The sequence below is a fragment of the Manduca sexta genome, chromosome 10 (genome assembly GCF_014839805.1).
Source record: "Manduca sexta isolate Smith_Timp_Sample1 chromosome 10, JHU_Msex_v1.0, whole genome shotgun sequence".
Taxonomy (NCBI): domain Eukaryota; kingdom Metazoa; phylum Arthropoda; class Insecta; order Lepidoptera; family Sphingidae; genus Manduca; species Manduca sexta.
The window spans coordinates 12,440,939-12,468,720 of record NC_051124.1 but is presented as its reverse complement, the minus strand read 5'-3'; the positions used below and the strand labels follow the sequence as shown (position 1 = coordinate 12,468,720).

The following is a 27,782-nucleotide window of genomic DNA, read 5'->3' as shown; positions in this document are numbered from 1 at the left end:
TTGAAAACACGTTAATAAATGAGTTATTTTGATTGGTCCATTCCTTGGACTCTTATTAAAGATTGAGATTGGAATTGTTTATTGACGGCTATAAGACAGTTTCGACAGTCGCTCCGTGACCACGAAGACAGTCTTCGGAACATCGGGAGGAAATTATAATACAAAAACCGCATAATAGTTTTATTTCTATGTTTAAAACTCGCGTAAACATAAGAAATCATTATGCAAAGCTCTACAATTTCGGATTTTAGTGCTCTTTTAATTGAAGCCACAAACTTGAACAACCAATCCTTGTTATGGCCAACAAAACCCACCTTAAACGTTAAAATCTAAGTTACATTAAAAAAATTCAATTAAGTCCACCGAGCAATAAAATGTCGATTCAAAAGAGATTCGGTACGTATTAAAGTAAAAAAGAACTCATTAACACTCAGTGGAGTGTTGAAGCACTTTGAATCCAATATTTGGGAAGTATAGGTCCGTTTTCCAATGCCAACAAAGGCAGCTGAATAGCCACGGCTTAGTTCCGCGTTGTGGATGTTTCAGCTAAACGGTGCGATTTGTATAATGTTTTAAAGTCTAGATTATAGATAAGATATACTGCAGAAGTATAAAATGAATTCGAATTTCAAGATTTTATACTTAACTAGCTTTTGCCCGCGGCTCCGCCCGCGTTATAAAGTTTTTCAGGTTAAAGTTTTCAGTTATAAAAGTAGTAGTTTCCCGGGAGCCTATGTTCTTCCCAGGGTCTCAAACTGTCTCCATACCAAATTTCATCTTAATACGTTGGGTAGTTTTTGAGTTTAACACGTTCAGGCAGACAGATGCAGCGGGGGACTTTGTTTTATAATATATTTTTTAGAACTTTTTAAGAGGAACAATCCCGTCATACATCATTGTTGCATAACTTTAACCGTTTACGCAGCGCAGGCAACGGAAGCTCTCAAAACTAATAACTTTCCCCGTATTTGCAACATGTTTCATTACTGCTCCGCTCCTATTGGGTATAGCGTGATGATATATACCCTATAGCACTCCACGAACAAAGGACTATCCAACGCAAAAATATTTTTTCAGTTTGGACCGGTAGTTCCTGAGATTAGCCATTACTGCTCCGCTCCTATTGGGTATAGCGTGATGATATATACCCTATAGCACTTCACGAACAAAGAGCTATCCAACGCAAAAATAATTTTTCAGTTTGGACCGGTAGTTCCTGAGATTAGCCATTACTGCTCCGCTCCTATTGGGTATAGCGTGATGATATATAGCCTATAGCACTCCACGAACAAAGGGCTATCCAACGCAAAAAGAATTTTTCGGTTTGGACCGGTAGTTCCTGAGATTAGCGCGTTCAAACAAACAAACAAACTCTTCAGCTTTATATAAAAGTATAGATTTCAGCCAGGCTGTTGTGGCCATTCTGGTTGATATTAGATTTGTGATTTTGAAATTTAATATTATATAATCTGTGTGCAGGTTTGGAGATTATGCAAGTAACAAATGGACATCTCTTTATTAAGTGGTTTAAAATACTGTTATATTTTTTATCTTTTTTTTTTATTGGCTGAGTGATATTAATACTTTTGCCATACATCAATCTTCAGACAGCAATAAAAGTAGCTAACCAAATTCAAAACTTTAAAATGCTTCTACACATTTACTTCAATTGTACTATTTTTTTTCTTTATAATAAATAAAGTAAGCCCCTAAAAGTATTGCCACCGGATCTTGGACCTAGGCACATAGGCAAAGGATGGGAACACCGTAGGTTCTTAGTCGGTAAAAGTCTGACACGTCCTCCCGCCCATCCCAAGGCGGGAGATAGTCAACTGACGATTTACCTACGTAAAAAAAAAAAAAAAAAAAAAAAAAAAAGCCCCTAAAAGTATATTTTAGTGAATAAAAATCGATTGATGATACGGAGACGAACGATTAAAGGCGGTTTATTTTTTTTTATTTGTTTAGTTACTTTGTGTTTGACTATACACGTATTCATGAGGGGTTATCTAACAGCTCATTTACGGATGCATGCTATAAAAACATTTTTAAATTTACGAATATTCTAGATATTTTCACAAAAACCGAATCGTTTGAAATCACCGCAACGAACACTTCTTTATCGTTATTGTACATTTTAATTGTTCTTTAGCCGTTTTGCTAAATGGCTTCAGCTGGCCGCGCGATTATTTTGAATAGCCGATTTGAATTATCTTGAAATCCATTTCGGTAGTTTAAATTTAGTATAAGAGCTCTGCATTCTATCCCAGTGGTGGGCATTAGGATTGGTAATGTAGTTGTACCCTCATAAATTGAAATATAAAGTATATTTAAATAACTAGACAATAATTTATTTTTACTTAATAATTATTTGCATGTAATTGGGTAATTACAAATTTATATTTATGCTTTACATAATATATCATACTTTTTTTTTAAAAGGCAAATTGCTTAAGTTTTATAATTTATAGATTTCAGAATTGGTTTTAATTACTAACTGGTGGTAATTCTATCATATGTGAGAGTTCGTTTGTGTAGGTACCACCGCAATGTCTATTTCTGCCTCAAGCAGCAGTGTGTAGTCACTGTTGTGTTCCGGCTTGAAGGACATTGTAGCAAGTGTAACTACTGGATATAAGACTTAACATCTCATGTCTCAGGATGGCATACCAACAATACTTTGGAATTTCAGGTGTTGGATGGTGTTTCTACTGTTTATGGACGATCGTATCGCTTACCATCAGGCGAACGGCAAACTCGCCTCGTCATTCAAAGCAATAATAAACAAAAAGTTATTTTTTGTCTTTTCTTTATCATAAAATATGAACATTGCGTGCAATTTGTGTGTCGTATACCCCTTTAACTGGTAAACACATCGGAATTTGATTTGATTATTATTTTTTCCTCGCGAAAAAAAGGTGTGCAAATATCAATTTCATAGAATGTTCTCACAATAAGTTAATTGTTTGCAACATGCTTTAAAGCTAGCTAACAATAAATACATAAGTTATGAATCATGGTGTAGGTTCACTGTATACCATACCCTTTAAGACGCAAGCGTAAACTTATTTTGTGTTAGTCTCACAGAATTCGATATAAGAAATAAATTAAGAAATAAGAAATAAATTTATTTTCCAAAAAGTTACACAAATTATACCAATTAGCAACGATGTCCACACTAGGCTATGCCTGTATCGTGGACATCAAAAACAAAGTTAATAGGACAAACCATATACCATCTAAATTGTAGAACATAAATTTGAATAAAATTATAAAGGAAAACAAAAACAATAAAAATTCTAACACAAATAAATAATTATACAGAAATTTAAAACTAAAAACACAATATATAATACAATATATTTGACCGGGGATTCGTTCTTTTTTGAAATGACCCTACATTTGTTAGGCTGGTCATGGCCGGCTTATGAAAACATACCGGACTTTTGTGTGAGCGCTTTTGGCGCTCGCAACCTTTGAAAATTAAGCGACTATGCTGAGGGCAAGCCGCTAACGGGTTACGAACCTCGGCTCAGGAAGGTCATTGGGAGAAGATGAGATATCAACGATTGTATACTATCATCTTTAAAATGCAAACGTGCCCTTATTTTGTGTTTCAGAGTTACTGAATTCGAAATTAGAGCGAGGTTACGTTGCTTTATTCTCTGTTGACCCCAAATGGTATATTTTATAATCGTGTAATATTTGCCATTGAAGGTATAACTATAATAATAATATTAGCCTTGTATTATATACTGTCCTACTGTTGTGCCTCCTCTACTACTGAGAGGGCTTAGGCCTTAGTCCACCACGCTGGCCTAGTGCGGATTGGTAGACTTCACACACCCTCGAAATACCTATAGAGAACTTCTCAGGTATGCAGGTTTCCATACGATGTTTGAAGGTATGTGCCTTGAATATTCATATATTTCCGTGTTATATGCGGAAGTTAATTGTTTTAAACTGAGCATGACGGGAGCCGATAGAGGTCGCTTATTATATGAATTTTAATTAAAATATTTTGTACTTGTTAGAGGTGTTGTGACTCTATTACGAGGGTTTTAAATCTATTGTATTTTATCAACTCAAGTATATTTCTGACCCTATGTATTTGTTTGTAAAAGCAATGATGAGATGAGTCTGGTTTTTTGATGGCAAGGGTCATTGCACTCAAACAATAGTATATCATCAGTCTTACTTATAAACTTGTTTTAGCGTTAAGAGGTGATTAGGAATTGCTTAAATAGCTATCAAAATTATCACTGGTTCTTAGTTTAAATCTTATTAAGAGGCAAGATGGCGGATTTTGACTTACAGCTGATCGAGTAAATTTGTTTAACTAAGCATAGCTTTGCGAATTTTTTATAAGTAAGACTGCATGTACAGGGTCATTTTAACATTGCGTTACTAAATGAAATCACATACTCGTCATCACCTTTGCTGACATTGTACCAAAAATCATCCATTAATATAATTAATATTTTCACGAAAAATCCTGGTTTTAGTTTTCTAATTTTTTAATCATTTTGTAGTTTAATGCGACTATGGCGTGTGCGTGGGTGAATTTATGACTGAAAGTATGATGTTGTCACTGCAACGAATTCTCTTAGAGTAGTAGTAGTGGCATTAAAGCACGTAAAATTTAAATTACTTTTTATTAATATTTATTATGTTCGAAACTTACACTTTTTTATTTTACATATAACACTCGAGAAACTTATTGTAAAGTGTTATTTCCAAGTAGATAAGTATGTAGTTTCATTTAGTAACGCGATGTCAAAATGACCCTGTATAAGACGCTAGCTTATTCTAACGCTCAAAGAACTTTAAACACAATAATCAAACAGCCGAGTTGATCCAAACGTGATTGCAAGACACGAACAAGTATCATGACTCATAAGTCGTGTGTTACGCGTTTGTTCAATAATAACATGTTTTAGATCGTCATTAATATTTTAGTTGGAGTAATTAGTTGTTTCTAAGGGTTACATGATGTTAAATGTCAGTTAATCTAGACATTATAGATAGTGCTTTTGACAGTTTTTTGGGAGCATTATTGTAATTTTGTATTTAGTCACCTTCATACCCAGCTTTTGGCAGCGGCTCCGTTCGCGTTAAACAGTTTTTTTATACTTACGTGCATGGTAAAATGATTCTACTGCACCTGATGGTAAGTGAAGTGTCCAATGGAATGTAGACTGACGAGAGATGATAACCCTCGGCAGTAGACACAATTATGCCGGCCGTGGCACCTTTACGTGGGCCACTATGACGGGTTTTAACACCTTGTGTACGGTGGTCGCTATTAGGCCGAATATAAAATATATCTAGCATTTTATATTCATGACATAATTCTCTCTTTTTTTTTAAGTGTTATTGCACACTTTCTTTTGTTTTACCTTGCTATAAGCGCTTTTTAATATTGTAAACAAATACCCCAAATTCTTCATACATAAAAATTCAGATTAAATAAACACAAATCTGCATGCTTAAAATTCAGAAGCTTTACTATTTTTAATTAAGCGAAAATATTTTACGTTAAAATTGAATAATTAAATGTAATGCAAATTTTTCTGATAAATTCACGATGAATGTTAATTTAAATATTGTTTACAAATGTAATAAGATATTAACACCGAATAGCATTAAATATTTTAATTACAAAAACTACAGTACGCAAGCCGATATTTTTACCCCTTTAGAGGTTGGTAGATACAAAACTAGAGTTCACGCGGTTATTAAAGTTGATTTCTCTTTGGTGTTAATTCGACACAAAGTTAGCGCTATATTTGTTCATATAATATAGACTGACTAGAAAAAATAATAACCTGCTTGGATGCTCCACTTTTGTTTTTCGCAATTAACTTTCTCAGTATATGAAATTAGTTTCATATTTGACAATATAGCGAGGGACTGGAATGGGAGTTTAATGGGTTAGTAGACCTAGAATACACAGAAACATACACTAAAGTCAGTATTCCCGAAGGGGTAGACAGAGGCGCAACTGATACAATCACTTTCCGAGGTGTGTAATCCGTCTCATGATATGATAGAGTGCGAGCATATCTCCATAATATATTGGCATTGGCATAAATTCCAGACTCCAGAATGAAACTGAGTAAAAGAAACAACTATGCATTGATATGACTGACACTGGCCGAGCCGGGGATCGAACCCGAGACCTCAGCAGTCGTACCGTAATACAACTACTCCACCAAGGCAGTCTAGAAACGTAGATATAGGTCACACTGTCCATTTTTATATATAGAGCTAACTTTAGAAAAGCTAATTTCACCCTTACGTGCTAAAAACATACACTTTAGAACCAATCAAGTCCGTCTGTTCGGATACGTATCACTAATGACCCTTTAGATTAGTTAGAAGAACCAACTCCGTTGAGCTAACTAGTTCCCAACAGGGGATAGCTCGTGTTTATTTGTTTTAAGAACTATTTTGAACTAACGGTCGTTTTCAACGAGCGATCTCAATCTCTTTTCTCGATCCATCGCGAAAATGGACCGATCAGAACAAAGTTTTATTATAGTGACTATTGCTGGGCACTAGCTTCCTCTACTACTGAGAGGGTTTGGGCCTTAGTTCACCATGCTGGCCTACTACGGATTGGTAGACCACATACCTTCAAAATTCTTATGGTGATTTCTCGGGTATATAGGTTTCCTGACGATGTTTCCAAATGTCCATCAATTAACAATCAATACCTACGTTACTTCGAAGTCAGAGGTGGGTTGGGTTTGGAAGTGGCTCTCGGCTTGGTAGACCGTTCCATTCACAATAAGACTATCACAGCTTTTGTATGCTTACAAATGACTTACATTGAAATGAAATCATATATTGAGAAACAGACTTACAGAGACTTAAGTGTACTTAAAATAAATTTATATAAAAATAAGATCCTAGATCATTGATTGGTTATTTCTCGGAATTGGATCGAGGATCAAGTATGAGTTTTAAAATCGGGTATAAGCAAGCGCAAACACTGTCTATTTCTTGATGATAAAACTGAATATTGTTTGGCCACCTCAGTAAGACATTGGGTTGGTACATGATTGCTATTTTTGCTGTCAAATTGCAGTGAGTAGTCACTCTTGTGTTCCACTTTGAAAAATATTGTAGCCAGTGTAACTACTGGATATAATAAGAGTTAGCACTTCATGTCGCAGTATAGCGAGCGCAGTGGAATACCAATATACTTTGTAATTCAAGGTGTTAGATGGTGTTTCTACTGTTTATGGGCGGCCGTATCGCTTACTATCAGGCGAAGGCAAGCTCGTCTGTCCATTCAAAGCAATAAAAACATTAAAGTTAGGTCTTCGTCGCCTTATTTGCTTCAAAAACCTTGATTTTAATATTAGGAAATATAACATTAAATATTTTCTCATTAACCCTAAATCACGCATACAATACGCGACCTCATCAGCAGAGGTCAGGCATTACCGAATATAATGATTACAAACGATCGCCTGCATCCGAACGTCGGTACTTCATTCTACAATGGAAAATGGACTTTAATGTTCATCGACATGGTGTTAAAATCTGTTAATATTTCATTTGGTCAGTATTTAATGTGTTTTCGATTGCTGATGGTATTTATTTTGCAGAGCATTTTTTGTACTTATGTGTTTAATGGTTATACAGGGTCATTTTGATATTGCGTTAATAAATAGAACTACATATTCTTATTTACCTTGTGTTAACATTATAACGAACATCCATGAATAACGAATATTTGTACCGAAAATCCCTTTTTACTTTTCTGATTTTTATCGTTTTGTACTTTAGGGCGAATATGGCGTGTGCGTGTGTTTTTGACTGAAAGTGTGATGTTGCCGCTGCAATGATTTTTTTAAATTTGTTTAAGCCGGCCCTTGCCTGGCTAATAAACGTAGTGTCGTGTTAAAAAAAAGTAGTAGTAGTGGCATTAGGGCATGAAAAATTAAAATGATGTTTTATTTATATATATTATGTTTGAAAAAAAAAATTTTACATTTACGGTTGGAGTAACTTATTTTTAAGCGTTATGCCTTTCTATATTATTTAATGTCAATTTTTACAATATTTTTTATTTAAACCGATTCCAAAAAAGGACGACCTTCTCAATTCGACAGTATGTTTTTTTTTTAATCTCCTTTCGTGAGCCTACGTGCCTCCTCGTGTCCCCACAAAAAATCCTGAACATATCCAGCTTGGAAAGTAAGATATAATATTTTGGGAGCTGGTGTTAAACTGTGACCTTTCAAGAGTTTCAGATGACCTTTTAGCAATCCATTCTACTCTAAACTAGGCTTTCAAACTTAGTTGCTCAAAAAGACGCTATTAGCACCAATATATAAATATACCCGCGACCTCAGAAGCCTTATAAATAGACGATAAATGCAATATAATCACAATAAGATGGGAAGGTTGCACCTCCTAAGGTCACGGCATTTGCGGTGACCTTTACGACGTGTTATTGACCTTTGTTACATCGCTTGACCTTGTCACGATAGTTTTTGTTACACTCAACCGGTTTGCCACATGAGGTGAGTTTATGGTCAATCAAAACATACCATGATGAGACCTTTAATTGAAGCACATACGATTGCAAATAGGTTATCCTGTGGTGATTTTTTTTGTCTATATTTATTTTACTTATATCCTTAATACTCGTATGTATCTTATTATTTATATCATCTGTTGTATTTGCCTACCGCTACAGATATTCCGATTGCCGCCATGCAGTAGTGTGTAGTCACTGTTGTGTTCCGGTTTGAAGAACATTGTAGCCAATGTTAACTGGACATATTATTAAGACTACATCTTATGTCTCAGGATGGCGAGCGCAGTATCAGTGGTCTAATATCCCATTATTCAAGCTAGAACCAACTAAACTCTCACAAAAGTTACGGAGATTAGTGTGTACGAAAATAAATCCATACAAAAGGTCGGCCAAATTGCGAACTTTTCCCGAAGTTCCATTTTTTTTTTAATTATTCTGTCTGATAACTGGGACACAACAAAAGGGAATCAATCAAGCCAGTTTAGCCGTTGTCAAGTGATGGTCTTACATTATATTTATAAAGATTGTTTTAAGAAAAAGTAACCATATGATGCTGGACATCATCACCCTTTTTCAGGCTTTTATATTCTTTGATTTATCTGTTGTAGTACTAATAATCAAAGGAAGAACTTTGTTTTAAGCATGGCAAAATATTCCCACACCTGATGCTAAGCAAACTGGTTCCGATAGTATCACAGACGAGAGATATATATCCCTCGCCAGTCGACACAATTATGCCGGCCTGTTTGAAACTAAATATACACAGGCAGGTGTAAGGCAGTTCTTGAATGGAGACCAAGAACTGGTCATAGCAACCGGGGCAAGCCTTCAATGAGGTAAACCGACGACCTGGTCCACGAGGCGGGACGAAACTGGACGAGGACTGCCCTGGGTAGAACAACCTGGCGTGCATTGCAAGAGGTATACACTTAGCAATGTGTGATTATATAGGCTGAAGAAGAGAGAAGATACACAGGCTAATACCGGAACGTGATACACTTTGCGTAAGCTACTGTGGCGGGTTTAAAACCTTAAACCTATAAGTATGGTGATCACTCCGAGCGGATACAAATAATCAACAAGGTACCTGCAGACCTTTACTAATTAGAAGCATTGCAAGAAGGAGATTCATACAACTATAATTTATTCTTATTCCTATTCATGTTCGATTGCCGTCTCATTGGAGAGTGAAGGAACAGAGAGTGCACCTGTGTATTGCGCACACACTTGTACACTATAATAAATCCTGCGTAGCTGGCTGATCTCCGTTAAGATTGGCCGTCGTGGCCATACTTCGGTTAGGAAGGGATCAATTAATTTTTATATTATTTATGTAATAAATATTCTCTCTTATTGAAAAATCTAATAAAAACTAACCTTATTGAAAAGATTTTAGGTATAGTTCAAATCATAACTATCATCGATCGATACATTAATCAGCAAAGTCACGATCATACAATAAGCATAAATATGTCACGTGCTATAATGATGTCAAAGAAGCAGGCTAAGGACGTCAGCTCGTCTGCCGCGGCCGCCAAACACGCAATAAATAATATAAATAAAGGTAGATGGGCTATTGAAAGGATACTATAGGTGCAAGAGGTATTGTTGGTGTTAAATGTACGGACACTTTTGTATTACGTAGTTGGACGAATCGCTTGCTAATCTTACTTCTTACTGAAATAAAACTATTTTTTGGATTTTATCGCGTTTTTTTATATTATAATAGCTTTTGATCACGGCTTTGCCCGCGTGATGGAGTTTTCCGGGATAAAAGTCCCGCTATATATTTCCCCGGCATAGAAAGTAGCCTATAACCTTCTCAAGGTATTAAACTATCTCCATACCAAATTTAATAAAAATCCGTTCAGTAGATTTTGAGAAAATCGATAACATACAGACAGACAAAAAGGGGACTTTTTTTTATAATATGTATAGATTTTCTCCCGACGTTTCGAAGCCTGCAGCCTTCATGGTAACGGAGGTCATGTTTTACTTATTAGTTCTTACAAATATTATGAAGGAAAAAGTTGGTGAGTGTTAGAAATTTGGATAAAATGGATAGATTACAAAAAATACTAGATTACAAAATAGAGTACTTTATGTTCCGATAATTATTGCTCTCGTGCGAAATATTAGTTTTTCAAAGCTTTGGCTCTGGCATCATGCAGATTTGGCTATCTATGGAAGGAAAGAAATATATTATTATAATTCATATTTATAGAAAAGGTCTATTGCGCAGGCTAATCCGCAAGCAAAACCATTACTATAAAACTGATTATTTAAATTAATTGCTAATGTAATCAATTTAGTTGAATCAATTATCGACCCATCCGTTAATTGATTCTCCACAATATTCTAGTACGTATTGGCTGACTTCTTGTATTTATGAAATCCTGATAAAAAATTCCAATAGATTAGAATTTAAAATAACTTAAAATATACGTAAATGAAAGTAAAGCAGAGTCCAAAATCTAGTAAATACCACAGATAATATACCTGACCTTTATCTTCACGATTGCTTTTAACTCTGATGAATCATTATTGACATCATGAACAACTTGTTCAAAGCGTCTGAAAACAAGATGTTACTTTACAGATAATACGCGAATTATACGTATATGACCAGACTGAAGGTAACCTCGCATGACATAATTCAACATAATATCGTTAAAGTATAACTGATACCCAAATACTAAATCGTATGGTTAAGACAATCTGACCTACATCTGGTCAACTTAAATATATTGTTAACCTTTTTAGCCCTGAGTCTGGTATTTATGCCTGATATGATTATACTCATCATATTACGGGACGGAATAGATACGTATGATGTAAGTTGATGTTCTTCTGGCTACCACTTCAGGGATGAAATGGTTTGTGCGTTTGTGTGTTAATCTTGTAGTGTATGTATTCCAAAAATGCAGAGCTCGGGAGATTTACCAGGGTTTAGGTGACTGTCTACAAAGCTGATCCAATTATTTTTTTTCTTTTGCTTTATTTTTAAGATATGAAGTGTTTTCAGATCTATAGTTAACGAAAAGTACACACATCGTTCCTAAAATTTAGTGGAACATACCTAAGTTTTGATAAACTAGAATAAAAAAGGTGTTTGTAAGAAAAAGTTTATCTCTAGAAATAATAACATAATCTACCTTAAAAACATTTTAACTCAGAGCTACAGTATTTTACAACTCCATAGTCCTTTATGTCCTCATTTTATTTTTTACACGAGTGTAGTTACAGACAAAAATTACCCCAATTAATTTAATATTACAGTACAGGCAGGTCAAAATCCCACGAACTCTTATCTGCGATCAGTATTACCTTACGAAGTTACATAAGACAAAGGGCGACCTTCCCTCAGTGTCGCGAGCACAATAAGTGTCAAAATACGACGGCAGCTCAATGACGACATTGTGGACATAATGTAAATAATTTGCGTGAAGTATGTGTTGGAGCGGCGATAGCCTAGTTGGGTGTGGAACGGACTGCCGAGACGAATGTCCGCAGGTTCAAATCCCAAGGGCACACACCTCTGACTTTTCTAAAATCATGTGTGTATTCTTTGTGAATTATCGTTCGCTTTAACGGTGAAGGAAAACATCGTGAGGAAACCTGCACATCTGAGAAGTTCTCTATGGGAATTTCGAAGGTGTGTGAAGTCTACCAATCCGCACTAGGCCAGCGTGGTGGACTAAGGCCTAATCCCTCTCAGTAGTAGAGGCCCGTGCTCAGCAGTGGGCAAGTATATAATACAGGGCTGATATTATTATTATTATTATTATGTGTTGGAAATATATTGTATTTTTATACTGAACGTATACGAATGGATGGTAACTATATTGTTAGAGACTAGGGACATGATTGGTTCTGGTAAAATGGGTCCGAAGAAAATAATGGTGAAGATGTGCATTCTAGAATGCGTAATAATCTTATACTTTTGTTCCTAAACAGTTACATAGCAGTGCTGTTGGTGTATCCTCATTTTCGGAGCTTATATCTGTTCCATGATGCGATAGGATGAGCGTCTACCACCATGACATGAATCCCGACCCTAAAAAATTCGGGTGTGTTTTTATAAACTTATGTTCCCTGGAGTTAAGCCAACACAACATTACAAGCTACATCAAAATTCGTCCAGCCGCTTTTACGTGCGCAAACAAATCTATACGCTTCTATTTTATTATAACACGTTCATATTATTAATTTACAATGTTTCAAATCTTTATTTTAATCACATACAAATGACTGCTTTAAAAACAATTACGTTTAAACTTATTTAAATAGCTGATTACTCAGATCAAAAAGCTATGGAACGCGACATGATTACGTAATAACACCCGTGTAAGGACTCAGTCGCAACAGGCGAGGTATGAGCAATAAGTACCGTAAAGTGACTGCAATGGTGTCTAAAATATGTACTAGTGAGTGAAGTTTTGTGAATAAATGATGAAAACCAAGACGCTTGATGTGAAGTGTCAAGGCTGTCTTAACAAAATAGCAACATTTCCTAATATCATAAAGCTTTATATTTGTTAGCTGCAATAATTGTGTCCTGCCTTGTTCCTCCTATTCTTATCCCATTTCAATGCGCGGCCGACGGCGCCATTTTCAAGCGTATTATACAAAGATTTGACTGATCTGAAAGATCCAGTCTTGGACAAATAGTATTTAAGTCTACAGAAAGAACAAGATCTAGAAAGGGAACCAAATGCTCAAGGGACCTTAATAAACTCCGTTTTAAGCATCTATCTGTCACGCAAGCTATCATAGCTGAAGTATCGCCTGGTGGTACAGCGGCATTCGATACGAGGCCGACGACGCGTCTAATTGCCTGAGCACATTGTTGCGTGACAGCGAAGTTCATTTGTTTTGTCATTGGCTATGGCGGGCCTTGGTTACCTTTGTACATGACGTATGGAAATTGGTGATGTACGATTTTGTACTTTGTTTCAAATGTGGAGTAGTCGCAGCTTAGTCCGCATGTAAATCCTTTTTCGCTACATTAATTCTTAAATTACTGAATTATCCATAGCGCCATTTGTACGACGCCAGCGCCATCTGCTCAAGAATTAAGATTAAATTTTCCATTTTGCCCACAGAAGTACATTGCCGGAATAAAAACTATATATTAACCGAAGGCATGATCTATCTCTGTGCCAAATATCCAAATCCTTCCTATTAGGACGGTAGCGGAATCATAATTTTTTAGATTGTGGGTCATAAAGGCAACTTAACATCACTTAATTTGCTCTTTACGATAAAGGAACATTCATCATGCATTCTTCATCCTCTTTTTTGTATTCGGGTCGAAATGAAACGTCTTGTACATCCTGAGATGAAGAAAACTACACTCCACTTGATGTTAGGCCTGATGTGCTTCGAATTATATTGGGCAAATCCTTCAAAACATTGCTCTTAATTATGACGGGATCTACCGCGCAAGGTTCAAAAAGTTCGGTTGGCTATGTAAGTTTAGAAAATACTTCTATATTGAGTTCATAGAAATTATGAGCTAGTCACGCAATATATTTAGGAAATATATTGTACTTACAATGTTGTATTCGAGGAGTTCCAGCCAGGATTTTTCGAAGATCTGAAAAAAATAATTATAAATTAAAATCTATACACAAAGCATAAAGTCAGTCAATTCAAAAATGGAACCAATATCATCAGTTTATGGTCCATCCACTATTTTTTACGATATGAATATAAAATTATTTGCCCTTATTCCTTGTTAACCGGCCATAATAAAATGTATAAGGATTTTACGATCATGACATTGGAAGGTTGCAGCGAAAACAGATTTAAATAAAAAGAAAACTTATAATGTGCATCTTCAATGTGTGTCGAGGTTGCCTCATTGATTTCAATGTTGCAGCAGAAGGTTCTAGGTTAATTTTTTTACGTGTTTGTTAATGAGAGCCCACTGCACCTGATGGTAAGTGGATTGGGGGTCCAATAGAATGCCTACTGACGAAAGATGATTACCCCTTGGCAGACGACACAACTATGCCGGCCTGTTGGAACCGGATATACACGGGTTAATATGATTATAATATTAAAATTTTTTCCCGATGTTTCGAACACTTTGCAGCCTTTATGTTCGCTGGGCGGATTGAGGTCGTCGTAAAGCCAACGTTACAATATTTACCTTCATTTTACAATTATACAAAAATTAACGTATAATTGTAAAAGGTGAAATCGTTCTACAGAAACTACTTCTTCGATTTTCAAATCGAATGTATAATTACATTCTTTATACATATTACACAGCCAAGACATAACGGCGATTGTACCCTTGCAATCTATTAGGAAAATGTTATTCGAAATCTCGGAAAAAGTAGCCGTAAAGTATCGCCCGCAACGCGTGACCTATCGAACATCAACATAACAAAAGTGCCTCGACTAAGATTAGACGTTAATACCATTATCTTATTGGTATTATAATGCGAAGGTTTCTGAACGTTGGGAGGTTAGATGCAAACGCAGAAGCTTGTAAAGGAATTTGGATAAACTTCAGTATAATGTATCAGCTATGATGACTAACCTCTATCAGCCATTATCTAATATACTTTTACCTTACTTGAAAGAGCATTAATAGTTTTAGAACATATCTCAAATTATAGTTATCATAGAACGCGATTTAGGCTGGTGGACAACGTTTTAATGTTTGTCACAAAGGAATTGTACTGGCGGCCTCATTGGAGATATTATCAAACCATTAGATACTTAACACTACTAGAGAGTAAAGATACAAATGGAAACTTCCAGAAGATGTCTTAGTTTGCATTATGCATCCACTTTATATACTGAATATCAATAAACACGTTTTATGGGCATCACGAAAACTGCGCAGTGCATCTGCGATTCGCTTGCAATGGCGCAGTTGTGGCACGTGATGATTGCGTGATCATCAGGGTTTTCCTGCAAGATATACAAAATAATTAAACGACCTAGTCTCATAATGCTCAACAATAACCCTGGCTACAATGTCCTATAAACTGGAAGACAAGAATATTTGCAGGATCTTGCAGCAATGGGTATTACGAATTACGATGTTTATCCGCCTGAGCTATTTATTTTGATACATTTATCACCAAGTAAATAATGAATTCCAGTGTATAAACTACTATCAGCACGGATGATGTGGGTATAACAGATGGTGATGGTGGTATCAACGACTGAAACGTTATGGTATGTAGGTAGTTATGTATGACTACTCGGTTCGGTCCTTGTCTTTGTTTGTAAAGCAAGCGAAGTTGCTAGCAAACCCTAGTTCACCATGGAACGGTCACTTATCCACTAAGCTAAACTCAAACACCATAAGGGGCCGTACGTCATCTTTATTAGCCATCGTTACTGTCACACTCTTGGCAAATTGGCTCGAAATTCAGAAATATGAGCTAACTGGTGTCATTACGGCTGCCTTGTGTACTTTCGTATTACTATTTGATATGTCTAATGTGACAAAGTTGATGCTCTTTGAATTACGATCAGAGTTCGTTCGGCTTCGAGATTCGGAGATGGCTTGATAGTCTCGTTTCAAAGGCGTGTTATCAGTTTGACAATATACGTATAGATGGGATTGTAGTTTGAGATGAGGAAATTCTCGGAGGTTTTTCCTTTAGTTGGTAGAATTTGTCATTTTGCACAAAATATTAGTGTACTGAGAATACGTGGAACATTATAAAAATAAACATAGATTTTTGTGATACAACACTTAATTACATAACAATGAATTATGTACGTGGCAAACAATTAAACAAAACCAATTAAAATAAACTAATCGAAGTATGTACAAGTATAAAATTTTATTACACAATTTATTGATTATAAATTCTATTTTCTTACGAGGCAGATCCATATATAACTACATCTATACAGTAAATTTAGACGGCGACACCTTAAGCCAAATGGTCAATAAACCAGACAATATGAGAGACAATAGACCACAATCGGCTCTGTTCAATGCACCACAATATCCTACTAATAAATCTGGACAAGTTATGTTTATTTGTTGTGGGAACGATAGTGGCACGAAATCTATGAGATTTGGGTGGGAATATCGTCTTCGGATATAAATTCTTAGTTATCCCCACATAGATAGAGAGAGATATAGATAGTCTAGTTGAGTGTGGAACAGACTGGTGAATCGAATATCCGCTGGTTCAAATCCCAAGGCTTTTCTAAAATATTTGTGTATTCTTTGTGAATTATCACTTGCTTTAACGGTGAAGGAAAACATTATGAGGAAATCTGCATTAGAATTTTGAAGGTGTGTGAAGTTTACCAATCCGCACTAGGCCAGCGTGGTGGACTAAGGCCTGATCCCTATCAGTAGTAGAGGAGGCCCGTGCCCAGCAGTGACACATAATCCCATTTTGCAATATGCTTGGAGGTGTGTTGCGTCGACTCAACATCGTATATGGGGGTACGTGGAAGAAGATTAAATATAATATTATTGTATATTTTGTTTCCATATAATATTTACAATGCGTAAACATTTTCCTTGTAATAATATATTGTAAGCATCTTGTACATCAAAACGATATTTATCGTTCATTTATTAAATTCGAAATACCAATCCATCTTGGATTGATATAACTTGAGAAAATGAATACAGATAGTTTATATAAGCGTGCTCTATTGGAATACCTATAATATTACGAAGAGAAACATCCATTCCTGTTTATTAATTATGCTTAATTCATCTGGATTACGGCGTGCACACTCGTTTATTTATATTGCTGTTCGCACGCTATGTTTGCGCATCTACTTAGCAATTAGTTTGATTAATATCAAGTGCATGTCAATGAAGGATCTGAGGCGATGGGCTGCTACAAGAACTCTTTTTCTTTGCCGTTTGTTTTACTTGGGAGGTAAATTCTGTTTGTGATATTGGATGCAGTGTGCTGGTGGTAGGATATATTTCATATTATCCCGGTTAGCGACCACCATATACAAGGTGTTAAAACCCGCCATAGTGGCGTTCGTGTGCCGCGTTCTGGGAACATCTACAGGTATAACTTAAAAAATAGGTCCCATTTTATCCCGGGAGAATATAAAGCGTCATTTTGACCCCGGAAATATTTTTCACGCAGGCAAAACAAAAGTTATAGTGACTTATTTGCAAGTAGTCAAATTATACAAGAAATATTTCCATATTACTGTTACTCACTTGTCTCGTGAGTGTCTTATACGATCAATGTTTATATCTATATAACGTGTTCGTATCAGAGACAGAAACTTCGACCTCTAGTTTTATTGTTTTGGGATTAAAGTTCTGGTCAATCAATCTCAGTAGACATCAACTCCCTTATGAGCACTTGGACAAAGTACATTACACCGAAATTTTACCACTCTTAAGATTTTAAGACTTCTTTAATAACTTACTAAATAATGAAGTACAGAAAACTAATATTCTACCCACGAATAATATTGATTTATTTACACTTTGTACAAATGGTATACAGTGGTCTTAATGCCATGGGCATTCTCTCCCAGTCAACCTTAGGGTGGTGTAGAAGGAGGAGGCAAGTGCATAATAAAAACAAAGTGAAAAACATTAGTGTCTAACCATTGCCTAATAAGTTCAAAAGGCGGTTCCCAGATCTTTTTAAGACCACAATCTAAACCTCTCTTCTACAACAGACCTAAGTATCCTGTTTGTTCTCTTTCCCTAACAAGAGCAGCGAGGGTAGAAATAGCTTCGCGTCAACATTTGCATGCTTTAGTCGGAACTATGGCGAGCGTTTAAAATAAACACAAGCGACGGCGCAAATAGGTTCTGCTTTTATAATATTTGCAAGGAAGTTGGCGTCGCAAATGCCTTCTGCTTGATGCGGCTCAAGTTAGAAGGCGGGGCGACTTGGTTATGAGATTTAGGGCCTGTTTCAGATGTGTAAAGTAAATTTTATTTGATAGTTATCCATTAAACAGCTAATGTAGATAGGATTTATTTTATGACTTTATTTGGGAGTTTAGATGCATATGTCTCATTCGCGTAAACATAAGTGTTCCGTATTTTTATTGAATTCCAACAATGCTAGCACATTTATGATTATATTTCTAATAAAATGAATAGATCTGTATCTGCCATAAAATCGATCGCACCTTAAGCAGCGACAAGTGCTGCCACCTCGAACGCGCATTACGTACTTTCTATTCATTTAAAGTAACGGACTCGAACGCAACGTAGTTCGGTGAGCGCTAAGTCTTATATTCAAAATGACAAACTAAATCGGAGAAGGACAATCAGTGATAGTGCGGTGCAATCCTGAACGGCAGCCAGCATGCTATGACCATTCATCAGTACTGGGTACTCAGGGAAACAAGCGGTGCTGCGAGTGCAGGTGAGTGGTAGATACAGTCCACAGTCCACACATTACCATCCGTCGAAGGTCTGTTCGATTTCCAAAGCAATAAGAAACTATTCAGCATGGATTAGAGTGTGATTTTTTTATTTGGTCGGCTTATACATTTATGTAAGGTAGCATTTATTCAAAGTTATCAGACAGCGCCTCAGATGGTTAGTATAAGGAGGTAAATATTTTGTATGCAGCGCTTCACGTATTACCGCTGTCAAGCGAAATGCTAAGATTTTTAAGAACATTTTGACCAGAGTAAATACTAGATATAATGAAGATTTGTTCTTTCAATAGAGCGCAGTAAATTGTTATTTAAAGTGCTGTGTTGCTGTGTTTGAAAAGCCAACTCCTATAGTAAGGGACTCGATATTCTCATCTTCTTTTATTATTACAACACCTCCCTTTTTTCGAGTCGGCCGTGAAAGAATTTACCAGGGATACCAAGTACCTTTGTCTTTCCCAGGGTTTCAAACTATCTCTATACCAAATTTCATCGAAATTAGACCAACCGTGACGGGGGACTATGTTTTACAATATGTGAAGAGCACTTTGTTCTTCATTGTAGTCCACAGTTGATAAACAAGCGTTTACATTGCTTTTCTCAGGTATTTTACGTTTAAAGAACTTTATTTCATAAGAATTCGATTCACTTACATGAGATACAAACAAAATAAAATAATTTGATAGGGTACTAGTACAGGTGTTTGTATTATATCTATAATACATATGAGTATACATTAATGGGTACAATTCTATAAACTACATTAATTACAATTTATCACAATATTTAAAACTATGAAGGTAGTTCTAAATAATTAAAACCGGTGGGACGATGTTGAATGTTCGGATTGCGCTCGTGCCGCTTCGTGAATTCTCGTATTTTAAAATTAACTTGTACTTAACTCAATTTAACTTGCACCAAACCGCCAAGAATGTTAGCCGCACCGTCTTGCAACGAACTGGCATTGAACACTGCGGATATTGGCCAAATGCCAGTAAGTGGCGATCATCAATGGCATAATTGCTTTGTTCCTTGTTCACACACAAATTGTTATGTTCGGCACGGAATTTTATGGGGCCATTGTTGACTGTTGCGGTCTGGTGGGTAAAGAAATAAAATTTTTGAACAATAACTCAGTTGTAGGTTATAGAAATGATTTATTTTCCTTGTTTAATTTTTAATAGTCATTGATTTAGCTAGTGGGCTTCCGTTAAACTTTGTACCTCAAGATATGGTGAAGAACCCTTCAAACTATCTTGTTTTACAATTACATCGGATTACACAAGGTTTATTATAACTAATATATTCGTAGTTGTTACACCAGGGGATTACACGACGTAATACAAAATGTATTATGTAAATCGATATTTGTATACATTTCTGGTACATCGGAAAATACACTTTATATGTACAGTCAGCCACAAAAGCAGCTCAACAAAATTTAATCGTCTTTAAAAGTTTGTGTCCGTATCGAGAATAGTTCTGTCTTCAGTAAAATAAGCCCCAAAGGTTTACTTTATTTTAGATAACAGATATTGAAGTTAAATATACAAGCGTTTTAATGTTTTTAAATTGTTCAGCTACTTTTGTGGCTGACTGTACACAATACAAACATAAACGTGAGTTAATTATAAGAGTATGGCGAAGGGTTTAAATCTTGTTTTAGCCCTTATTAAATATCAAACAGCGCTGGTCATTGATTTGGGAGTCTCCTATGAGGATAGTGTATAGTAAGTTGGCTTATGAGAGATAGTTTCGGAGTTTTTGGAGTTCGATTTCATAAGTAGCAATTTCTTGAGGGTCCTTATTGGTTTTGCAGCACATTATTTGAAAATAAGGTGCTTGCACAGTAATAAATATTGGTGCCTATATCATATTTATCATATATCTCGATATTTATGTGCATCTAGGATAAAAGGATAAAAGCGGTTTTTTAGATTTCTGTATTCAATTTGCTTTGTCCAGTTAAAAACCTGCCAAGAAATAATTCCATTGTTTTTTACATATTTCAAATGTCGCAATTGTGGATAAAATGTCCCAGTAATTATAAGTTGAGAGTTCATTTAGTTTAAACAATGGAATTGTTAAGCTCTTAATTATGTTTAGAATTTTGTATTGTTATTGAAGGCACGTGGAAACAATTATTTTCTATAGGGCCTCATTAGCAAACAGAATGAAATGCTAATATTCTATTCCTAGGGTCCCTTAGGGGTTAGAAATGTAAACGATAAAAGCCAGTGTTAGGCGTAATGAAAAAAAAATCATTAGTAAGGCCTGATTCAGTGGCGAAGTTACCGCGTTGAGGTCTAGCTTCAATTCTGGGTTGAGCATGAGAATCTGGCATTGGAGTCAATATAGCAATAGTAATGCCAGCTTTTTCATGGGACATTGCTGGCAAAATATACACATACATATTTCACCAGCTCTGTCCCCTCTGCTATGCACCTCTGCCTACCCTTGAAAAGAGAAGGTGTGATGTTATAATTGTAATGTTGCAGTATCTAAGGCCATATCGCATTACGTAGCCAATGAATTTCTTGGAGGAACATATAATCGTAGTTCAATATAACAACAGCAATTATTATACACTCATTGCTGCAGGAGGCATGCTCCGATATGAGGAGAGCAGTAGTGGGCATGGGTAGCATTATTATGAGGCGATAACGCCTCATAATTATCTTACGAATATACATATAAGTATTGTTTTACTAACCCCAAATAAGTCTGTGTTACATAATTAATAATAATAAATAAATAAATAAATATATAAACTTAGTAAGCAAATAAATAAATATTTTTTATTACTAAATATTGTTTTAACAAAGACACGAGTAAAACAGATTTCCACTCAGAGATATGCGAGCACAAATCTTAATCCAAAAAGTCTCAAAACTCAATGAAAAACCCAAGCAATCAGTTGCAAACCGCTTTAATCCGACAGCGTTGCGTCAAACCTTCGTCAGTGAAACTGGGTCGCTAATCTACCTGGAACTTGAAAATTACAAGCGATAGGTAATTACTTTGTCGACGCCCAACTTATTGGGTTTCAAGACGAATTTCTCTTATCTTGCTGTGACGGGTTATGTTCGTAATTATATTATACTGATTTATTTTGGTGTCTAAGTTAATATTGAATTAATTTATCAATAAATGGCTCGTGAATACTGTTTTATCTATTTATAGAATAGTTAAATAATTTAAGAATTAAAAATAAGTTTGTCTTGGTAGTCCGCTTTAGAATGTGATATCAACACGACACGAGAGTAGTTGTCGTTTCATAGTGATTGGTCGACAGGCTAGCATGTGATTCGCGCGGTGGTCTCTCGACCAATCACTGTCAGAATAATTAAACGACACGGACATTCGTATCGTTTTCTTTATGTAACATTGTAGGTGCACTGTTCTTGTTATGTTTTAATTTATGGTAGGACTTTGATACTTATCTTTATGTATTTAAATGTTGAATAATAATGATCCCTCAAGAAGTAAAATTCTTCTGTTTATTGTATACAGGTAATGGTGTTCAGGGATCCATTAGTATATATTAATAGTACTATATACCCTAGAAACAAGTTTAGCCTGCATTATACATTGATAGTTTAATTGGTATTCAGCTCAATGTATTAATGTTTGGTGATTAAGTGTTGACTTTTAATTTTGTTGTGATTTTAAAAGTTGTGGTCTTCATATATTTTATTTATAAATATTGATACAGGATGTGGACGAGGTCTGTTTATCGCATCTTCTAGCTTATATTTAAGTTAAGTATTTAGCGGTACGATTTATGTTGTAATAACAGTTTCAAAATAGAAACCTCGAAGTAAATGTTGAAACTGACAATGGCTAGGAGATATAATTAAGAGTTTTTTTTAATTTTTATAACTAGACAATGCGTATGATGCCGGTTCGTATAGGATTCAGCTTTTCTGGTAGTCTAGAATCTACAATAATGTAATTCTTTTTCTTTGAAAATTGATTACAACGTGTCTTCCTACCCAACTGTAAGAACTGTACGAGAATGTTTAACTCAAACTAAGTCTGGGTATTCAATTATCTTTCTCTTGCCCTTTAATGCGCTCTTACGTGACTTTTGGTTAATATTACAACAATGAGTGCAAAGATAATAAGCGACTGTATTTCTAAGTTATCCTCAAAATAGCTTAGTCGTCTTTCATAGTAAATCGGTAGGAAGGAAGATACTATTTCAGTCAACTGGATATCTTAAGATATCTTTAAGGATTAAAATTGATTATATTAGTTCTAAAATATTTGAGTTAGTAATTAACTTGGAAATAATATAAGTCATGAAATTTTTAATTCGAATGAATTATTTATATTCCAAAGATTCAAAAGCCCAACGGATTTTTTCCGAAATATTGACACAACTTTTCGCCGAAAATGTTTTGAGATAATGTTTACAATACATTGCGCGTTGAGAGCAATACGCGACCCGTTGTTATGTCACTCAGCCGGCGATGTTATATAAATATTGGGATCGCGCGTTTATACGAAACACGGAAATGTTTTAATTTTAGTGCTGGTCAGAAATTGCTTTGGAGACTTTCGAAGTGTATATTTTCTTCAAACAAAACCGTTATTTTTTTATTACGCTTAGTTCAAGATTCGCAGAATTGTGATGTCAATATTATTTACCTTTTGATAATAAACGTATTATTACTTTAGCGAGATTTTTGATTAGTAGGAATACTTGCAGAAAGTCTATATCCTCGCATTTTTACAGGTTAGTAATAACTGTAAACTGATTTTGGTAAAATATATTAAAGTTTGCAGGACTTGCGGCGAATTACATGTGGCAACTATTGAAATAACTTCTTACTGCATAGATACCATTTGTACAAAAAAACATGACATTCGGGACAATGCACTCAACTTTGCCACCTATTATCAATATTCTTCTTTTTGTTTTCTTTTTAATTGTGTTACGTTCCTATTTTATTTTTAATTGTGTGCAAGAAATGTTTATTATTAAATATCGTCACGACTTAACGCAACAGGCAGCTCTTGCGCAATATAGGTACTACTACCAGAACTTGCTAGTCGAACTTAGCATTAAAATGATCTCCAGGCTACGAGGCCTACATCTTTGCGTGCAGCTCATGTAAGCTGAATTTGACAAAGGAAATTTTTATTACATGAAAAATGATTGGACTTTCTAGACGATGTGATGCAACCACCTTGAAAACAGACGAATACCATACGTACTATTGATTTTTTAAGGTAACTAACTACACCCGTTGTTTACCTGTGTCGTAATATAGTCACTGCCTTGGTGGTGCAGTTGTGTTGACTCGGTACGACAACGCTTTGAGGTTTCGGATTCCAATCAAGGTTCGCGTAAAGTGTTGTTGGGTTCTTCTGATCAGTTTCAGCCTAGAATCTAAGTTATGCTATTGCGAGGGACTTGCCCCCTAATATATTATGGGAAAAGACATACCGGTGAAAAGTGAGTGCCTTGCTCTGCCTACCCTTTGTAAATAAAGGCATGATGCGCAAAAGTAAAATTTTCTTGACAATTCTTGACAAAAAAATTGACAATCATCCTATTCAACAAGTGATTCATCACAAATTTTGTGTTTATATAAAATTATCTCAATTTATATTTCCTGCCGACCCCTCCACGGCTGAATGAAGTTCATAATATTTAGCGCATTTCGCCCTTGACATTCACGGATGGTATCTACTGATAGCCGGAAGCTGCCATCAGTTGAACAATGACTTCGACAGCGGACGCCGCACACGTAACAATAATCATTACCATCAGATTACAGTGGTAATTGATGATGATGGGGCATTACGTACATGGTACTATTGTAAACATTTTGTGAGATAAGTTATAGAAAAAGGCAATAAAGCAGATGGCTTTTTTATTTTACATCTACGGCTCAAGTAACTTATTGTAGAGGTTATTTTCAAGAAGATAAATATGTTGTTTCATTTAGTAAAGCAATGTTTTTTTTTTGTCTGTTTCGTTTGTTTGTTGTATATGTAACTTGTATTTGTTGCAAAATAAATTTCTTTTCATTCTTTCAATGTTGAAATGACCCTGCATATGGCTCTCACTCATAAAACGTATCACTATTTTCGAATACAGTATTCGTATACATCATAAACTCATCTCGAATACAATCTGAAGATGTCATCCTCGTATCCTACCGTATTTCCAGCAAGCCACAAAATATCAACAAATCGATCGTAAAACGCGCAATAAAACTAGTGTTGTCGTGTTATGACAATGAAATTCCCAATATCCGCAGCGGCGTCGTAAACTGGCAACCCGCCGTCAGCACCGCAGGGTTGCTATCTCTGTAAAATTAAATATGTAGTGTAATACATCATAGTGATTAATTTAGTGTACGAAAAAACGGGGATTTTTGTCTAAAATATTGTGTGCAAATTGATTTATACTAATAGAATAAATTTTTCAATTCGAAAAATACTGTGGCGTGGATTGGTTCGCCCTCTATCAAAGAAAGGACGAACAAAACCGACATTAGTTATTTTTTCTTTTTATTATTTTGAATGACGAGACGAGCTTGCCGTTCGCCTGATGGTAAGCAATACGACCGCCCATAAACAGTAGAAACACCATCCAACACCTCGATTTACAAAGTATTGTTTGGTATTGCACCACTCTCGCCGTTCTGAGACATGAGATGTTAAGTCGTATTATTCAGTAATTACACTGGCTACAATGTCCTTCAAACCGAAACACAACAGTGAATACCCACTACTCCTTGGTGGTAGAAATAGACATGAACTTTTACAAAGAAATAAATGGTCTAAACTATACTTCGACCAGTTTCTAATTAGTTGCAGCCCTAGCGTAAACAAACAAAACAATTTTAGTGTCGGCACGACACTAGTTGTTTATCACTCGTACACAGCCGGGTTTATTGTCTCCCTCGCAATTGTTTTTTCTTCTGAACCCGCAGAGATTTGTGGTTCGACGAACTAATTCGTTAATATTTTCAGGGTTTTATAAAGTGCTAAAGGGTGGGAGAGATCGTCCTACAATTTGACATACTGGATATTGGACAATGAATTTTAAAATTCGCATTGATTTTTTTTTATTTGGGCGAGCAGGTCTTAATGTTGCTCTCTAAGTGAAGGCTTAAATAATTTAAGGTCAGGTAAATAACATTGATTGCAATGTCTTTCAAATAGAATTTGTATGCTAAATACAGAACACAGCGGTTAATCCCTTCTAAAGTAACTATAGCGAAGAGGTTCAACCAGCACTGCCCTTCCCTTATTTCTTTCTTAAGACCGACAACCCAATATACTTTTGGTATTGTGTTCAGGAATTGAGATCACTTAACATTATGTGGCGTATTTACTTATTTCCCAACCCATATTATAAATACAACACACATCACGCCTATATCCCAGAAGACGTTGGCAGTGGTGGAACTAGTGTACTTTCTATTCTGTCCCATAGTGTGATAGAGGGCGTGCCTATCACCATATCGGGCACGAAATCCAGATTCCGGGCTGACCAAACAAAAACACTTTATCCGACCCGGAGTTTGAACCCGGGACCAGTGGTACAGTGCACGTAATACAACTATACCGAAGCAGTGGTATAAAGTTTACAATTAGATTTTTTATTCACGGCTAAGTGAACTACACCTGATGTTAAGTACAGTGGGGTTTAATACAATGTAGATTGATAGGAAATGATTATCCTAGATAGTCGACACAATTATGCCGGCCTGTTGGTAACGTATATACACAGGCTGATCCCGAAACGCGACACCCTTACGTTGGGGCACTATGGCGAGTTTTAACACCTTGTGTACAGTGGTCGCTATCCGGGCGAATATAAAATATATCCTACCACCAGCAGTAATTTCTGTAATTGTATAAATTCCCAATGAAACAAAGTGAGTATTACAATTTAGTTCCGGGTCCTAAAACCGAGGTAATTATATTATCTCAGACTAGTGATCCGTGTCATAACAGCCACTGCTAATGATAATGGATCAGTTTACTGACACATAACCACATCAGTCGTGAAACGTCAATATTGAGGTGTTAGTAGCTAATTTAGAAACATGATAGTTCTTTATGGATTGCAAGGTTAGGTTCGCGGATCTGTTAGAGGCATAGTGTGCTATGAAAGTTTCACTAAGTATTTTTCTGATAAAAGGAGCCTTTATGTAAAATTGTTTAGCGGTCTTTGTGTTTACTTCTTACAAACATCTATGTCAAAAATCCTTATACTACGCACTTAATAACAAATGAAATGATAAACTGACTAACTTTATGTTATAGTAACTTCTTGCTAGCTGAAAATGTTTAAGTAGTGCTATAAGGAAACGTAATTAGGTTTTGATTGACATCAAACAGTAAACGCGAGATAATCTCGTTAGTTGTTTTGGAAGTCTCTCTTCAAGGTAGGTCCTTATGGTATAAAAACAAGGCACAGATTGTGAAAAATGCAACGTAAAATCCGATTCATGAATATACATTTGTTACTTTAAAACTAGCCAGACTCACACAGATTGTATAAATATGGTGTAAATATCCGTCAGTAATATAGATGCGGCTAAACGTATAAATATTTTAGAACGACAAAGTCAACACGGCTTCAAAGCCTTTGATTTTTGTAACGAAAGAGCATTTGAAATGTTAAAATACTAGGTTCGAAATAAACACTAAAATATTTATCTGGTATTAACGTGTGGGTTCAGGTTTTCAACTCTTTTTTGCTGATAATCATGAAGTTAGTTATTACGAAATTTTAAATTTTTATATATTGTCGCCTTCTTGATTCAATAGTAACATATATAGGGAAATGTGGATTTAATTTTCAAATTTCGGGCACAAT

At 35.6% G+C, this 27,782-nt stretch overlaps 1 protein-coding gene across 5 annotated transcripts in view; it reads right to left on the bottom strand.

The window, feature by feature from the left end:
* The window catches only part of LOC115452261 (Ig-like and fibronectin type-III domain-containing protein 1), a 171,467-nt gene that overhangs the window by 80,213 nt on the left and 63,472 nt on the right, over nt 1–27,782 (bottom strand). For 4 of the 5 annotated variants that reach the window (XM_037437328.1, XM_037437330.1, XM_037437331.1 and 1 more), the window contains one exon: nt 14,115–14,156. The gene's annotated coding sequence lies outside the window, so the exon portion shown is untranslated. Of the gene's footprint in view, nt 1–14,114; nt 14,157–18,198; nt 18,203–20,753; nt 20,769–27,782 lie in introns of those variants that run through there. The other variant, XM_037437329.1, reaches the window with a different exon arrangement.